The sequence below is a fragment of the Natrix helvetica genome (assembly GCF_964273705.1).
Source record: "Natrix helvetica genome assembly, chromosome: 8".
NCBI lineage: Eukaryota > Metazoa > Chordata > Lepidosauria > Squamata > Natricidae > Natrix > Natrix helvetica.
Genome location: NC_138559.1, coordinates 24,370,686 through 24,387,891, shown reverse-complemented (window position 1 = coordinate 24,387,891; position 17,206 = coordinate 24,370,686). Strand labels below are relative to the sequence as shown.

At 45.2% G+C, this 17,206-nt stretch overlaps 1 protein-coding gene across 8 annotated transcripts in view; it reads right to left on the bottom strand.

Moving 5' to 3' along the window:
- The window catches only part of LOC309395925 (uncharacterized protein), a 138,892-nt gene that overhangs the window by 21,049 nt on the left and 100,637 nt on the right, over window positions 1-17,206 (bottom strand). Inside the window, exon 1 of one of the 8 annotated variants that reach the window (XR_014176003.1) lies at window positions 11,628-12,555. The exons of 5 other annotated variants lie outside the window; for them this stretch is intronic. The gene's annotated coding sequence lies outside the window, so the exon portion shown is untranslated. Of the gene's footprint in view, window positions 1-8,828; window positions 8,950-9,745; window positions 10,208-11,627; window positions 12,556-17,206 lie in introns of those variants that run through there. 2 more of the 8 variants (XR_014176004.1, XR_014176005.1) reach the window with 2 other exon arrangements.

Here is a 17,206-nt window from a genome sequence, read left to right as displayed (position 1 = left end):
ATAAGTTTTATCACACAAGATAAAAGTTTTATCACACTTTATCTGAAAGTGAATTTAAAAATGGATTTAACACGCTATAGGAATGCTATGGAAAAAGATGCCACGCTGGATATGCATATAAAACTGACTAATTCCTTAATAATTAAAAAAGATAGACCAATAACAAATTAAAGGAGCAACCTGGATCATTTTCCTATATTGGATTTACAAAAAGAGACTTGAAGAATTTTGTGAGTAGGGACAAATTAAAAGTGAAACGTAATCAATTTTAAAACATTATTTGAATGGATTAAAGATCAAGATTTCTAAAAGGAAGGAATATAAAGTTGGTTTATTTGAGCGAGTTTAAAATAGAGATGTTAATGGACTTTTGCTGAACAGGTCTGAATAATGAAGTTTAAATGATTTGTTTGTAAGCATTATAGGGTTGTAAGAAGGGAGTTTTGATGAGATAGAATAGAATAATAACAGAGTTGGAAGGGACCATGGAGGTCTTTTAGTCTAACCCCCTACCTAGGCAGGAAACTCTACACCCCTTCAGACAAATGGTTATCCAACATTTGGGACAACATGTGGGACAAAGAGATTGTTGGTTGTATTTTAAGAAGAAGTGATATAGTTGAACTTGCTTTTTGTGTTGAAAAGGGAAGTCATTTCTTTATATTTTTCTTTTCTTTACCATATGTTTCTTTTTCCTTTTTCCTACAGTATTTTTCTTTCTTTCTTTTTTCTTTTAGGCAGTTTTTCTTTTCCTTTTTCTACTTTGCATGCATTTGTATCTTTTTAATTGTAATGGTTAATAAAATTTAAAAAAAGAAGTGCTATCAAATTCCCTTGGAGTGGCTCTTCAATGTTTTGGAAAGAGCAGAAATCAGAACTATTGGGTTTAAAAAGTTTTGTCTTGGTTAAAGATTTGACTGGGGGGCCCTTGAATGATGACAAAGCAGATCGCTATTCCTGACTTTGCTAAATTTCGTGTCGGGGTGAGTCACGCTTAATCACTTTCAATGCAAATGGAATATCATGGAGGAGAGTCAGCATACGGTAACATGTCTATTGGTGAATCAAGCAGTGTAAATATATATATTTACACTATATATTATATTATAAATACACACATATATTATATATTCCCCAGCAGAGTGTGACTTCACTGTGAATCGGGGTTCAAGACATGGCTTCCAAGAAGAGCATCCAAGCTTTGGAGATGCTTCTCCTGGCTTCACGTCCAGGATGAACCAAAAGCAGAATAGAAATAGCCCTTAGATTTATATACCGCTTCACAGTGCTTTAAAGCCCCCTCTAAGCAGTTTAAAGAGTCAGCATATTGCCCCCAACAATCTGAGTCCTCATTTTACTGACCTCGGAAGGATGGAAGGCTGAGTCAAACCTGGTTGAGCCTGGTGAGATTTGAACTGCCAAACTGCAGGCAGGCAGCAGGCAGCAGAAGTAGCCTGCAGTACTGCACTCTACCTGCTGCGCCACCGTGGCTCATGTTGAAGGTTCCCTATTGTCGAACTGTGTTTAAATATACAGATTTGAGCTCCGAGCTTGGCAATTTGGTTGCCAATGTTTTGTCACCGTTGGAGGAGACATCGTCAGTGCACTTCAAATTGTGCTTGTCTGTCAGAACACTGGCCTTTAAATACCTTTTTATGTGATGCAAATTAATGTGATTTTGGACTGTTTGATTGGTTGGCTGGCTGTTGTTATTGAGGCGTGTTCAGACAGACGAGCACAACTCAAAGCGCACTGACGATGTCTCCCCGAATGGTGATGAAACGTTTGCAACCAAATCGCCAAGCTCAAACCAACAACCCCGGTCCCTATTGGACTCTAGTCTGTAATCACAAACCGTCGAGCTTGTGTAAGACAGATGTCCTTGAAATCAGGTACCCACAAGCATGATTCCACGTCTCACTCAGTTCCCCAGAAGGTGATTACCTAGGAGTTTAAGGAATGCTTTTTTCTGGCATGGTAGAGTCCAAAATGTATCGGTGATCAGAAGTAGCAATCAGTAGCTAGACATGAGTTTCACCGAAAGTTGTCCACGGGGATTCTCAGGTATCCAGGTCATGGTTGTCCCAAAGGTGTTTTTTCAAAAGGCAATTGGGCTTTGTTTTTCCTTGAAGAGGTTTCGCTTCCTATCCAAGAAGTTTCTTTGGTTCTGAAGAACTGAGCTCCAGAACTGAAGGAGTGCCTTGGATGAGAAGTGAAACCTCTTCAAGGAAAAACAAAACTCCAGTTGCCTTTTGAAAAAGCACCTTTGAGTCCATCACAAAGTTGCAGAGAGGAGGGGGGAGGGTCATCCAGGCTGTTCTTGGAAGGATGGAGTGGGCAACATGTTTTTATACATAGAAGAGGAGGGGGCCGGGAAGTGGGATTAGAGAGAGAAATAGTTTCTCAATGAAGCATGCTAGAAAGATGAGAAAGAAAATAGCCCGGTGTGTGTAGAAATCTAAGCAATTTAGCTTTCCAATCATTTGCACGTCACTAAATCCAGACTGATCTCTCGTCCCTTTGGTAACAAAGCAAGGGGAATGAGATCAATGGCCAAAGCAGCTGCATTTTCTTAATCTGGGTTTTGTTGATGGCCACCATCGCTTCACACGGAGAATGCCAGCTCTCAGTATGAATATCCGAGATAGAAAATACAAGTCTCGGCTGCAAATCACTAATCACCTTGCAGATGGAGAATAAAAGAGCCATCACAAGAGAGGCCTAATTGATAAATGCACAAATCCGGGTAAACTCCAGTCAATTTTTATCAGATGGAAATGATCAAGGGAAGAGCAAGGCTAAAATAAAGGAATGTGGCCCTTTGAGAGACTCAGCTTATATGGAGAGAATTCGGAGACCTATTTTGCTCCTGGTTTCCGAAAGAAAGAAAGGAAGGAAGGAAGGAAGGAAGGAAGAAAGAAAGAAAGAAAGAAAGAAAGAAAGAAAGAAAGAGGGAGGGAGGGAGGGAGGAAGAAAGAAAGAAAGAAGGAAAGAAAAAAGGAAGGAAGGAAGAATGAAGGGAGAGAAGGAAGGAAGAAAGGAGGGAGGGAGGAAGAAAGAAAGAAAGAAAGAAAGAAAGACAGACCCTAATTAGCTACAACTACAAACCCATTATTTCATTGTCTCTGTTTGTATGGCGTGAAATAGATTGCCATATCACACACATTTTATCTGTTGCTCCTGCTTTCTCTCCTTAATGGTGCCTTTGTGAAGGTAGTCTTCCTTTGTTCCCCTCAACAAAGATCTTCTTTGGGAAGAAGAGGTCACCAGGCCCACATAGATAGTGGGGTAATGAGAAAAAATATTGGTTTTGGAAAAACAAACCAACAAAAAAAAAATCAAACGCCACCTACGGACAATCTTTGGAGATCTGGACCGAAGGATTTGCAAAATGCAACATGGGCTGGGTCAGGGCAGGGAGGTGTCAGAGGTAGGAAACTCAACTCATCATCCATCCATTGGGGGGGGGGATGGTCCCCAATTGTTCTGCTCCAAATGTAAATCAGCCAGGAATGCGTTTAACAAGAACGAGGTAAATTATGATAATTACTCTGACTGATAGGGTCCTCAAGCATTACTAATTAGCATTTATTGCACCGGATTATTGAAACAATGTGTGTGTTCTCCAGAGTTTAAAAAGGAAAAGAAAAGATTTTCCCACCCACCCCTCTCATTTGGGAGGGGGGTGCAGGAGGGAAGGAAGGCCAATAGCCCTCTGGGAGGGAGATAGATGGGCAATTAATAAATTGGGTAGATATAGATAGATAGATAGATAGATAGATAGATAGATAGATAGATAGATAGATAGATAGATAGATAGATAGATAGATAAAGATAAAATAGGTGATAGATATAGATAGATAGACACATAACCAAATAGATAAATAGATAAATAGAGAGCAACCTTAAAAAATACCTGAACCATGGCAGAGAGACAATATTTTTGGCACGGACTGTGGCCATGAACTCCCCCCACAGGATATAAGACAATAAACTCAAAGGAAAAAAGAGTTGTATCATCCTTTTCATTCTGCGGTTTGGTGGGTGGGTGCGTGGGTGGGTGGGCTTTCTAGATGGACTCTAGGATTGCATTGGTTTGATTGCAAAGATCACATGGGGGCAATTATGAGAATTTAAGGAGTTGTAACAAATTTGAAGGAAACCCTCCACAGGGGCACATGGAGCCGCATCAAATCATATATTTCTCGATAAGCTACGGGAGATTTTTAACAGACCAGACCGACAATTTCCATCCAACCACAGGAGTTGAAAAGGATTTTAAAAATGGTCAGCCTGTGATGAAAAAAGAAAACATCAAGTAACTAAATCACACTTGATGGATCTGCTACCAGAACTGAATTTTTTTGTAAGCTGGGGAGGTTCTTTTTTGTTTTGGGTTTTTTTTTCATAATGGGGAAGGTATTTAAAATTAGAAATCAATTAAAAACACATCAATCATCTCATCGGGACCACGTCTTTAATTGTATGCTGGGCTATCTAATTGGTTACAGGTTCAGCGAAAATACTTAAGGCCCTGGAAGAAATGACTGAAAGAAAGATAAAGAAATTGGACTCCATTTTAGCTCTCAAGTTATACCACCTGCGTTCAAAAGCTCTTGAAAATCAAGAGAAAAAAAGACCGTTGCAGAAACCAAGCCCGGCCCACTGCAGGCCAAAAAAAACCAAAACTCAAAATATGAAAAAAAGGAGGAAAAAAAGCCCATTATCCCTTTTAACCTTTAAGCCAGCACAATTCATCCTGTTAGAGAAATTGTAGCCTTGCAAAACTAAAATGCACAAAAGCCATCAAGATAACCAAGTGACATTTTCGAGATATTGTCATTTCCAAAGACAAAAGCAAAAATAAAATTAAAAAAAAATCCTGTAAAGGTATATTTCAGTACAGACAATCCAATATGCACTAAGCTATCTTTTCTGCTGTGTGTGTGACTACTGCCCCCCCCTTACATTTTACACATGCAGAATTAGAGAAACACCGGAACAATTTTAACGTAGCCTAAATAACATGGCTTGATTTTATAAGGTGAATGCTCCTATTAAAATAAGGAGGGAAGAGAAAGAAATAGAAGGAAAGGAATGGAAAGGAAAGGAAGAAAAGAGGGAGGAAAAGAAAGGAAAGGAAAAAAGAGGGAGGAAAAGAAAGGAAAGGAAAAAAGAGGGAGGAAAGGAATGGAAAGGAAGAAAAGAGGGAGGAAAGGAAAGGAGAGGAAAGGAATTCCAGAGAGACAGAATAATTTTTTTAAGCAGCAAAAAAAAAAAAAAACATGCTTCTCATTATTAACATGAATTCCTGTTTGATTACCTAAAAATTCTTCCAACTCGAGACATTAATAGTGCAATTAAATTGCGGCCCCACCTCAAAGATGACATAAATGACAGCCTAGACAATATGGAAGGGAAGCCGAGAAGGATATATATGTATGCGTGATATATATACTGTATCACCAAGATTATCTCTCCTTGCAATTTTTTTTTTTAAAGTTCCTATTTCTTCCCCCTCTTTCCTCTTTGTCAAAATCTTCCTTCCTCTCTCCCTCCCTCCCTCCCTCTATCCTTTATTTGGGATCCGGCTAAAATTTTGCACGTTGGAGAAAAAGGCGTTTCCTATCAGTAGTAGCGTACTTGTGTTAAGTGTGTTTTCCCCTTAAAGAAGTAAGGGGAGGGAGAACCACCACCACCACCAACCTCCCCTCCCTCCTGCTTAATTGATGGGTCTGGACTAGTCTAGACTGGTAGTGATTGAACTAACTCCCAATTATGTTACTCATTTCACTGAACTTCACTGATGTTACTCCTGAGAGGAGGAACGGAGGGAGGGGAGGAGGCAGCGAAACCTGTCTGCCATAGGAAGAGGCAAGATTCTGCATTGTTACAAAGCATGTCATGAATGAGTGGGGTTTTTTTCAGGCATTGTTATTTTACTACACTTCCCGCTCCCTGAATTTTGTATACCGTTCTAGACACAGGGACAAAATTCTCTGTTTTTACTTTCGCCAAAGAACAGGCTATGGAAGGAGATGGTTCTCATTACACTTACTGATATGATTCTGCCCAATTTAATTTGGCAATCAGGCAGGGGGTGGCACGGCTGCAGCCATATATGTATAATGCCTTCTTTCACTTTAATTTTTAATCCTCTATTCACCCATAGCTAATGCCCAGTTTGAGAACGGTATATTCATATTTCATGACTACAATATGATAGAATTATAATTTCATGAATGTAATAATATAATTTCCGGGAAGAATGCAAAACCAGCCTCACCCCTCTAGATTTCGAAGGAAGCTAAATCTATAGAAAGGCTTGGGCACAACAGAAATTTTGGCCTGATTATTTTATTTTTAAGTGTATCATTTATTTTTTATTTAAAGAAAAGAGTCAGGGCTGAGATCTCACTTCTGGTTGATATTGAATTTTGGGGGGGGGGGGAAATCACACCATTGTATTGTAAATCAAAAGATGGCTAATGTTACCTCATGGGCAATCTGAATTTTACCTGTTTCTATTTAATGGGAATTTAATTTGTCTCTGAATTCTGAGGCGGTGCAAATGCAGTGAAATTCACATTCAAAAATCCACATTTTCCCACTTCGCCAGCAGCTTCTTCACTCCTGTGGCTTCCACCCACTTGATGCATATCAGGGGACCCATGCGTGCCTTTACCCAAACATGAGCCTTGCTAATTTCTATGGGATTCATTTGTAATTCAGCACTCATCCGATTGAATCCTAGGGCGAACGACCACAAGCATATGCCTTCAAGACAACTGCCTGTTAAGTTCAGTGAGGCACACATCCTAGAATTCATCTTTTTAAAAATAAAACCAGAGGCCTCTCCCCTTCGTTTCTGATTTCATCCCGATGGCATATTCTGGACAAACGCAACAAAACCACGACGCCTCGCACACACAAAAGTGCAAGGCAGTCCCTAACCTCATGATCAAGGATGGAGCAAGGCGGCAGGATTTCAAGGAATGGCACCATAGCAAACCCACAAGCCTTAACCCACAAGCCCATCACACCTCCATAGTATAGTAATTGCCCCCATCTTCCCCCCCCCTTCCTTCCCTAACCGATAGGTCATTTCCAACAGGTTTCATAGACCCTTTGCCAAAAAACAGAACAAAACAAAAATAAATATGCCAGAGTTGCACACATAACTGCCTCGCGACCGACCATCTCTCCGTACACCATACGTCTGCCTATGAAATATAGTTCCATTTTTAAGGCTGGAAGCAGGAAGCATGCTGGGATTTTAAGCTGAAAGATAGATTGAGGTCAAGCACCAAGGTACCGAGCTGTTTCGATTACGCTCTGGAGGTACTGTATGTTGCTCTCAAGAATGTGTGGGGCAGGGGGTTAACGGGTGGGTGGGTGGCATACAGGAGAAATAAGGACTTCCTTTTTATTCACAGGGCCCTAATAGGCACAAAACTCTGGGTATGGCCAAGCGTTGAGGTCCCCGTTTATGATCAATATTAATTTGCAGAAAAGGCTTCTGAACGTTGGGCGGGAAGAGGTAGAGGGGAAAGGCAGTCTAGAATATTAAAAGACCCAACTAGACAGCTTGAGCTAGAATAAAAAATATATGCCAGAATCTTGCCATCCTGGGCTCAGCCTAAAAGCTTCAATCAAAACCAGGAGTCCTTTTGCTGCATTGGGGGGGGGGGGAACCCCAAGGTTTTTCGGTTCATACATTTGCAAAAGCTTCTCTCTGCACATTCAAATGCACCCAAGCCCCTCTTATAAATAAATTTGCAGGCACGAGCTTTACAAAAAGGAATGCATCGACTCGCACCTTTAGAGGGACGCCACAAATAAACGCATGGCACCCAAAGATTAAATGACTCTTAAATACATGGGTTTTTTTATAAAAAAAAAAATTAGCTGAGCCTTTGTGGTCTTCATTTTAAAAACATACTTGTAGATCTTTGGGGCAGGGAGTCAGGAGAGGCCCAGGGACACAAAGGCTCAGAATGGCTTCGGATTTAAACAATTTCCCCCTTTTTTTCCTCTAAAGCCCCCTCCTCCCCTAATCCGTACACACTGGAGAAGGATGTAGGGGCACAACTCACAGCTCCCAAGAGCCTAACCCGTGGACTTGAATCCAAAACGTCACAAGTTAGGGTCTCAGGGACAGAGAGGGGCGCAAGTCCAATAAATCTCTCACATGTCAGTAAGATTTATAATATCAGTATATTAAGAGGGATTGCCATTGTTGTTAATAAACCTAAGTCTCCAAGCCATCCATCCATCCATCCATCCATCTATTATCTATCCAGCCAGCCAGCCAGCCCACCCAAGACCGAGGAAGCCAGGAACGGAAGAAAAATAAAATCTCAAGGGAATTAAAAAAAAAAGATTAGAAATCTTCATCAAGATTTCCAAATCATAAAGAAGATTCGAAAATGGCCAGGCAAATCTTTCGGTGTGCAGGTGGGTGGAAAAGAACCGAGAGAAAATAGATTTCCGAGGCTCACCACGAATCTTTGGATGCCGTCAATGTCTCGAACACACAATCGACATATAATATTTAATTTAGCGGGAGGGAACATTTTGCAACTCTTCGCTGGAACCAAAGCAGACCAGTTCTGCAGCCCTTACTCATTCTTTTTACACCTGGGAGAAACTAAACAGATCGCAGCCCCCTCTTGTAAAGGGGAAATGGGTAGACTTACACACCCACCCCTCATTCCCCCCTTTTGGAAAGTTATATCTGGGGTGGGGAGGAGGAGGAGAGGGGAAAAAAATTACAGGCATCTCGAAATCGTCGGAAGGGGTTTGAAAAAAAGCAGTTTGCAACTCACCCTCCTCCAGCGGTGGCGAAAAGTCCAGTCTTCCCCCCAAAATTGGAGTCAAATTTGGAAAGCGAGGGGCAGGAGGTTGGGTTGCGTGTTGGTAGGAAGGAAGAAGAGCGGTGGGCTTTTTCCTAAGCTTCAGACCCGACCCGAACCGCCCCCCCCGGCTTTTCAAAGACCCCTCTGCCCCATCGCTTCTATTTTGAGGGCAAGAAAACTTAAGAGCTACACTCATCTGCCCGGCCGCTGGAGAGTTGCAAAGGGCCGCCGCGGCTATTTAAGATGATGATGATGATGATGATGATGATGATGATGATGATGATGATGATAATAATAATAATAATAATAATAATAATAATAATAATAATAATAATAATAGAACCTTTAACGCTATCCACGCGCGCACACATATAAAATCTGCTCCCCCTTTTTTGTCCTCCACTTCCATTCCTTTCCCATCCTTGGCCCGCCCTCCGGAGTTAAAAATCAAGGCCACTTTTGCAGCCACTCCGGCAATCTGAGGATGGAGGGGAAAGGGAATTGCAGGGTCGCAGGGTGGGGGAGAGCTGGTGCAGCCCCCTCCAGGTCTCTCCCTCCCTCCCCCCCCGCAACATACCGAGAGGGGTGGGGGAGGACAGAGGAGGAGGAGGAGGAGGAGAAAGACCGAAACGGACAGCCACCTTGCAAGTCTGCAAGAGCGAGCTGGCAACAGGCTGCCGCGGAGGGGAGGGGGAAGGGGAGGGGGAGGGACAGAAGGGAGAAGACTTATCTCCCCCCCCCCCCCCCAATCTAACTGATGTAAACGCAGACGGCAATAATTCCTAAAGGCGGAAGGTTTTTAGGTCCCGCATCTCGGTTTTTGGACAATTTTTGGACCCCCCCTCCCCGGGGAAAGAAAGTAACGATTTCTCGCGCCGCCAACCGACCCTCAAATCACTTTGATCTCGCAGACATCGCCGCCGCCGCCGCCACTCGGGGACAACGCCGTCCTCTCCCCGACGACCCCCACACAGCCCACCCCTTCCGCGACACCCGGATCCAGGATCCAAATAGAATAAGCTTCCCTTCTATTCCCCACCCTTCTTCCCTCCTTCTTTCTCTCTCCTTCTATTCCCCCGCTTCTTCCTTCCTTCTCTCTCCTTCTATTCCCCCTCTTCTTCCTTCTTTCTTTTTCTTTCCTTCTATTCTCCTTCCTCCCTTCTTTCTCTCTCTTTGTATTCCCCCGCTTCTTCCTTCCTTCTCCCCCCCCAAATAAATAAAATTAAAAATAGCTGGGAGCCATCCCGTTAATTATTCACCGAGGGAGGAGGTGAAAATTCATAAGGCGATGAACTTGGTAGCTGGAGGGGAGAGGGGGAGAGTTGCGGAGGCTTCCCCGACCCCAGAAATGTCTGCTCACCTCTCTTTTTCACCCCCACCCAGACCAGCCCCCCCCTACACCCGGTTTCGTTTAGCAGTAAGCGCGAGGCACTCTCGGCGGGCAAAACTTTACAGTCGCCCCCTCCCGCTACCCCCCCCCCGCGCTCCCACTTTCCCTGCCAACGTTCTAAATAAACATAAACTCCGAATGTTCTAAAACCACTTCAAAGGCGGGGATGAAAGACTGGAGGGAAGGGGGAAAAAAAGGAGAAGAAGAAGAAGAAGAAGCGGGCGGCTGGGTGGGGAAAACGCCCCCTTTCTAGCTCACCTTTTCGCAGGTCTCCCCCCCCCCTGAGACGCCCCCCCTCTCCTCCGTTCCTCTTCCCTCCTCTCCCCCCCCCCCCGTCCCGCCAGGCTTATTTCTCCCTGCTTAGCTTTCCCATTCTTTTCTTCGCCGGTTTCCTCCCCCAGCCCCCCTCCCGCCTCCCCCCCCCAGCCCACCGCCTTCTTTCTTCCTGGACCAGCCACACACCGGCACCGTTAATTTACAAGACTCGCCTCTCCTCTCTCCCCCCCCCCCGCTCTCTTCTCCAGCTCCTTCATTTCCTCGCCCCCCCTCCCTTCCACACTTCTCCGCGCTTTCGCTTTTTTTTTTGAGAAAGGAGGGAAGGGCGGCGGGAGAAAGCGAGCGGCGGGGTTGAAAGAAGAGACTTAGTCGGGCCTGGGCTGGAGAATATAGAAGCGCGGCTGTCTGGGTGCGGGTGCGGGTGCGGGTGCGGGTGTCACCCCCCCCACGCCCCGGAGACGCGTGTATCGGATATAATAGGTCTCTAATACATGGGGGGGGGGATTGTGAGCGCGCGCCCGCGCGCGTCCTGTAAATGCAACCCACCCGGGCAGCGCGCGAGGACCTAAGCTCAACAGCGGCCAGTTGGGAATGCCGCAGACTTACACCGCCCCCTTTCTTTCTCTTCCGTCCATTTCCTCCTTCTCTCTCTTTCTCTCCCTCTCTCTCTCTTTCTGTCTCTGTGTGTGTGTGTGTGTCTGCCTCTCTGTCTCTGTCTGACTGTCTGTCTCTCTCTCTGTCTCTCTCTCTGTGTCTCTCTTTCTCCTCACTTCCACCACTCTCCCCCCCCCCCCACTACCCAACCCACCTCCCCAGGCAATAAACAGGCAGGCGGGAGCGCGAGCAAGCCTTCCGTGTCCGTGTCCCGACGACCAAACGCGGGCACTTTTCCTGCCCGCCCACACCCTTTCACCCACTCGAGTGGCTCTTGCGCGCTCCCTGCCCCGCGCGCGCGCCCTCCCCCCACCCCCCCTCTCCTGCCAAAGCAGCCCACGAAACACGCGCTCCCACCTGTGGGCTCCCTCCCCGCGACGGTTCACACGCACGCCCACTCCCCCCCACCCTACCCTTCCCCATCTCCAACTCGCCCCGGGTTCTCTCACATCTCCCTCCGCGTCCGACCGCCCGACTTCCTCTGGCGAACGCTGGGCTGAGCCTTCCCTTCCCTTCCCTCTGGCTGCCTCGCTGAGCAGGTTGCAGCTACATCTTCCTGTCGGTAGCGGAACCGCGGCGGATACTTGGAAGAGCTTTTACTCGGCTTTCTAAAGGGAGGGAGGGAGGGAGGGAGGAGGAGGAGGATCTACTCAGTGGAGCCGGCGGCTGTGGGTGAAGCTAAGATCGCGCTTCTGGTGCTGGTCCGACGGGGAGTAACGCCGCGACAACGAGGAGCAGACTTTTCCGGATGTCGTTGTAATGACGCTAATTCTGATTATATAGACTTGCAACAGCTTGCATCCTTGCGACGCTGCCTTTAACGCCAGAAAAATAACATCTCCCTGCCCCCCCAAATCTTTGGCACGGCCTTAAGAGGTGGGCAGAAATGCCAAATCCTTTCTAAACATCTGGCTGACTGGGTGACAACCCCCCCACATCTAATACACATCTGTCTAGCCCTGGTGGTTGGGAAGGACTGGGGAGGTGGATCAAGATGCCGAAGACATCTGCCTAGCCCAGGTTCTTTTAGGAAAAGACATCCTAGGTGGGTCAAAAGCACCAAATCCAGCCTGAACATCTGGTTTGACTGTGTGATAGTAATCACCACCATCATATCATCCTGGACCTACACCCTCTCCGCTTTGGCACATACCAAATATTCCAACTTCTGCTTCCTTTTCCAAAAAACCGAATCATTTTTTTAAAAAAGGGGGAGGAGAATTTCAGTCAATGGATGTGGAACCTTGCCAGCTGAAAGTTGGAAAGCGACCAGTTGTTATTGAATACATTTTTTTTCTTGCTTCCCTTCCCTTTCAGCTCCACTGACCTCACCCATCTCTTCCCCCACCCACCCTCCGGGATTGCGCTGTTAGAAGCTGCAGAACGAGCAACAATGTTCACACACACACACACCTTGCCCTTCTCTCATTCTCTCCATCTCCCTTCCTTGTGCCTGGTACCCAGTAGATTTGCAACCCTGAGTAAATTCATCTATCCAGAATATGACTTGACTTTTAAAGAATCGGACAAGTCAGGTGGGAAAGGTGAAGGGTAGGGATTTTTTTTTTAAGACATCCAAAGAATTCTGAATTTTTAATAGGTTTTAATGATTCTCCCCGCCTTAAACATTTTTATCATTTCCCCCCCATTTTTTAATTTAAGCATTTCAATTTTTACAGGCTGTTTTATGTTTGGACGTTTTATTTCAACACCGCCTTGGAGGGAGATGGGGCGGTTCGAAAAAGTATGCTGTATCAAATAAATAAAGACATGTATAAATAAACAAACTGTGATCAATTTGTTGATTTTGCAAACAGATTCCTCGTACCCACACATACATCCGGCTCATCCCCATTGATTCTTCGCTGATCATCCAATCAAAGCAGTAAAGATGTTGAGAAACTAACACTTGATACACACATATGTGTGTATGTATGTACGTATGCATGCATGTATGTATGTATATGTGTGTGTGTGTGTGTGTGTGTGTGTGTGTGTGTTATGTATTGTACATGCACAGTAATTAGACAACAACATTCCCCTTGGTAAACCTCAAGAGGTATATTCCGCATTTGTGGAGCTGGGAGTATATAAAGTGCCTTACTCCACACCTGTTTTCCAGGTGGAGTTAATAGTCCTAGCAAACCTAATAAGTTATTGCTATAGAAACAAGAGGATGAGGAGAGAAGTTAAGGTAGACCTTAGGATACCACGGGTCTCCTAAAATACCTTAGGATATACCCTGTATCTTCGGCTTAGAAATGGAGATGAACACTGCCCCCTAGAGTTGGGAATGACTAGCACATATGTGCCAGGGGCACCTTTACCTTGATACCCCTGAAGCAAAGGGAAAGCCCATCTAAAGAACCCATCAACCCGTCAAAGTCTGGTTTTTGATGATGGCTAGAGGTTATCAACCATGGTCTACAACAGGATGAGCTTGTAGGGAAGCTGCACAATGATAAAATTGGACAAGCATTACCAAGAGAGGTAGGCTTTGGTGAGGGATATAATAGTGAGTTTCCCCTGTACACATCCATCCATGCAACTAAACGTCCCTGGGCTGAGGTCAGGATGAGGAGGACTGACTCAAGCCAGAGATGCTGCAGAAAATGTGAAGTTTGAGTCATTAGGGCGTGTCCCTTGGACACAAGAATTGGTGATTATTCAAACCAGTGGTGAAATTCATTTTTTTAAAACTACCGGTTCTGTGGGTGTGGCTTGGTGGGCGCAGCAGGGGAAGGATATTGCAAAATCTCCATTCCCAACCTCACTCTGAGGCCAGCCAGAGGTGGCATTTGCCGGTTCTCTGAACTACTCAAAATCTCCACGACCGGTTCTCCAGAACCTATCAGAACCTGCTGGATTTCACCCTGATTCAAACCTATGACAAGCTATGGCTTGGAATCTCCTGGTCTCCTGTGGGTAGATCAAAACTGTCCTAGCTACGTTAGGATGTGACAGCTCACAACTAAGCACATTGGCTTAGCTGGTAGCCTCTGTCTCTCTGTTTTAATGCCACCAGGTTATGCTAGGTCAATTACTCCAGACTCCTGGGCTAGCAACCACCACAAATGGTCATCTCCTCAGAAAGACTTGCCCCATCTAGACATCATTGGTTTCTTTGAGCCTAGTTAGCTCAGATGGACCAGCTAGGTGGCAGCATCTCACTGACTTTGGTTGGTCTTCAAAAGCCAAGGAGGACCAGTCTGGTCTTTGCATGCGACACCACCAGGAAACCCAGGCCTGAAGATATATTGGAAGAAGGCAATGGCTGAACACATCTGTATCACAGAGAAGAAAACATCTGGGGTGCCCAACCTTGGCAACTTGTGGACTTCAACTCCCAGAATGAAGAGGTGCTCTGCTGGTTGGGGAATTTTGGGAGTTGAAGTCCACACGCCTTCAAGTGGCAAAAGTTGAGGAAATCCTGCCCTAGAACGATAAAACACTGATACACATTGGACATATTTTCCCAAGTTTGGCTTAAAACCACCTCTCTATTCAGCTTTACCAGCTCTTTGGAGGATACTCTCAGGCAGTTAACACCTGATCCCCATTTCTGTGGGTAATTAGTGAACTGGATAACCACACCGAGTGGGTAATTATTTAGTACCCAAGGGCCCAATACAAGGGGATAGTGGCTGGCAATGAACATCTCTAATTATTCCATGTTTGCGTTGGCCAAGTTTTAGAAACACAATTGTTCTCCTGAAAGAGTTGGGAGGAAGTCAGAAACTTTGGGGTTCTTTGTAGCAGTGGTGGGATTCAATTTTTTTTACTACTGGTTCTGTGGGTGTGGCTTGGTAGGCGTGGCTTGGTGGGTGTGGCAGGGTAAGGATACTGTAAAAATCTCCATTCCCTCCCCAACCAACATGTTTTAAGATATGTGGGCTTCAACTCCCAAACTCCTCCAGCCAGTTGGCTGGGGAATTGTAGGAATTGAAGTCCACACTTTTACAAGTGACCAATTTTGAAAAAAAAAACCCACTGCTTTAGAACAATGAGTCCTTCTAAATGCCTCTGACATTCGAACCAGATATGGCCACATCAGTAACAGAGATGAAAACTGATTGTAGGCCAGGGTGTGAACCAGAGGTGAGATTCATTTTTTTTAACTACTGGTTCTGTGGGCGTGGCTTGGTGGGCGTGGCAGGGGAAGGATAGTGTAAAACCTCCATTCCCTCCCTACTCCAGGGGAAGGATACTGCAAAATCCCCATTCCCTCCCGATCAGCTGGGACTCAGGAGGCAGAGAATAGATGGGGGCAAGGCCAGCCAGAGGTGGCATTTACCGGTTCTTCGAAAAACTCAAAATTTCCTCTACCAGTTCTCCAGAACTGGTCAGAACCTGCTGAATACCACCTCTGGTTGGGAGGAACCTGGAAAGTTTGGGGTTCTTTGTAGCCCAAGATACCCAAGGAAGAACTGGAAAACAACTAGAAATTTAATGCACTTACCTGGTAGCATCTCCATACGGAAGAAGGTAGCTTACTGTTGGTGGCAGTTGGCTTTTGGTGGGTCACCAGAGAAGTCCTTTGGGTTTTCACACACACAAAAAGGAACACTTGACTGGTCCACCAACTATCTGCTGGCGATTTCACCCATGAAACACAGTGAAAACTTGCTAGTCTATCCCAGCCCAGTTGTTTCAGTCCAGTTGCTCCTCCGTCGATGTCGGAGAGACGTAGGCAGGTGTTCTCTTTTCTGCAGGATGGTTATTTTAAGGGTGCAGCAAAGCTGGAATAGCTGGGACTTCCCAGGAAAAAGAGGCAAGAACAAGGAACAAAGCCACAGCATAAAACAACAAGCGCTGCCTTTACTCCATTTAAATGACTCTTAACATTTGACACTTTATGGGAGGGTTTAAGGTTATAATTGTGTTAGTTTATTGTTATTGTTCGGTGTGCTTTTATTTGGGAACTGCCCGGGACCATGAGACAGTCAGGCAGGATACATATGAGATTAATAAAAAATAAAACTTCAATGGATTATGGCTAACCTTTTGGCCATTGCGTGCCAAAAGTAGAGGGACTGCAGAGGGGGGTCGTGCGTGGGTGTACCCATACCCATAATTCTATGCGCGTGACTCCCGTGCATGCGCATGTGACACCCTCCCCCCCGGCGCAATGGACCAATTTTTTGCCCTCCCCAGGATCCAGCAACTTTCTAAGCTTACAAGAACTACTTCAGCTTCAACCTCAATAATACACGGGCAAACAATAGATACAAATTCAAGGTAAACCACTCCAAACTCGATTGCAGAAAATACGACTTCAGCAATAGAGTGGTCAATGCCTGGAATGCTCTACCTGACTCCGTTGTTACATCCTCAAACCCCCCACAGCTTCAATCTCAAACTGTCCACTGTGGACCTCACCCCATTCCTAAGAGGTCTGTAAAGGGGGCGTGCATAAGAGCACCAGCGTGCCTTCTGTTCCTGTCCCACTGTCCCCATTTATTTGTACTCATTTCCTGTGTTCATGTCCATGTTTATACTTATACCTGATATGTTGTACATGCTTAACAAACTAATAAATAAAATAAATAAACTCTCTATAGGCAAGCCATGTTACATCTGTAATATATAGCATCAATGATGCCAAGATTGGACAAAACCTAGGACCAACCATGAGGTTTCCTATCACACACCTGGAGTGCTTTCCTCCCCCTTGACCGTATAACCTCGACAGTGAGTAGCTTGGTAGGTTCTTAGATGTACTGTTTCTTTGGCGGCCTTTGCAAATGGCCTAGGTGGTCCCTATCATCTCGGAAACGCAAAACATAACACTGACAACGGAGCTATGTACCCTCAAGGACACATTTTTCCCAGTGGTAGCAGAAAGCTGCACTGCCAGAAAAAAGCTGAATGAAATAGAATCGATGCCTTCCCAGTACTGGGGCTGGAGACAAAGGGTGGGAAGACCTTGGCCTTCAAAAGGAAGGAATCCTTCAGTGCTAGATAGCAGAGAAAAAAACCACACACACACACAACCCACTGAAAGCGTTAGCAGCTAAGCTGCCGAGAT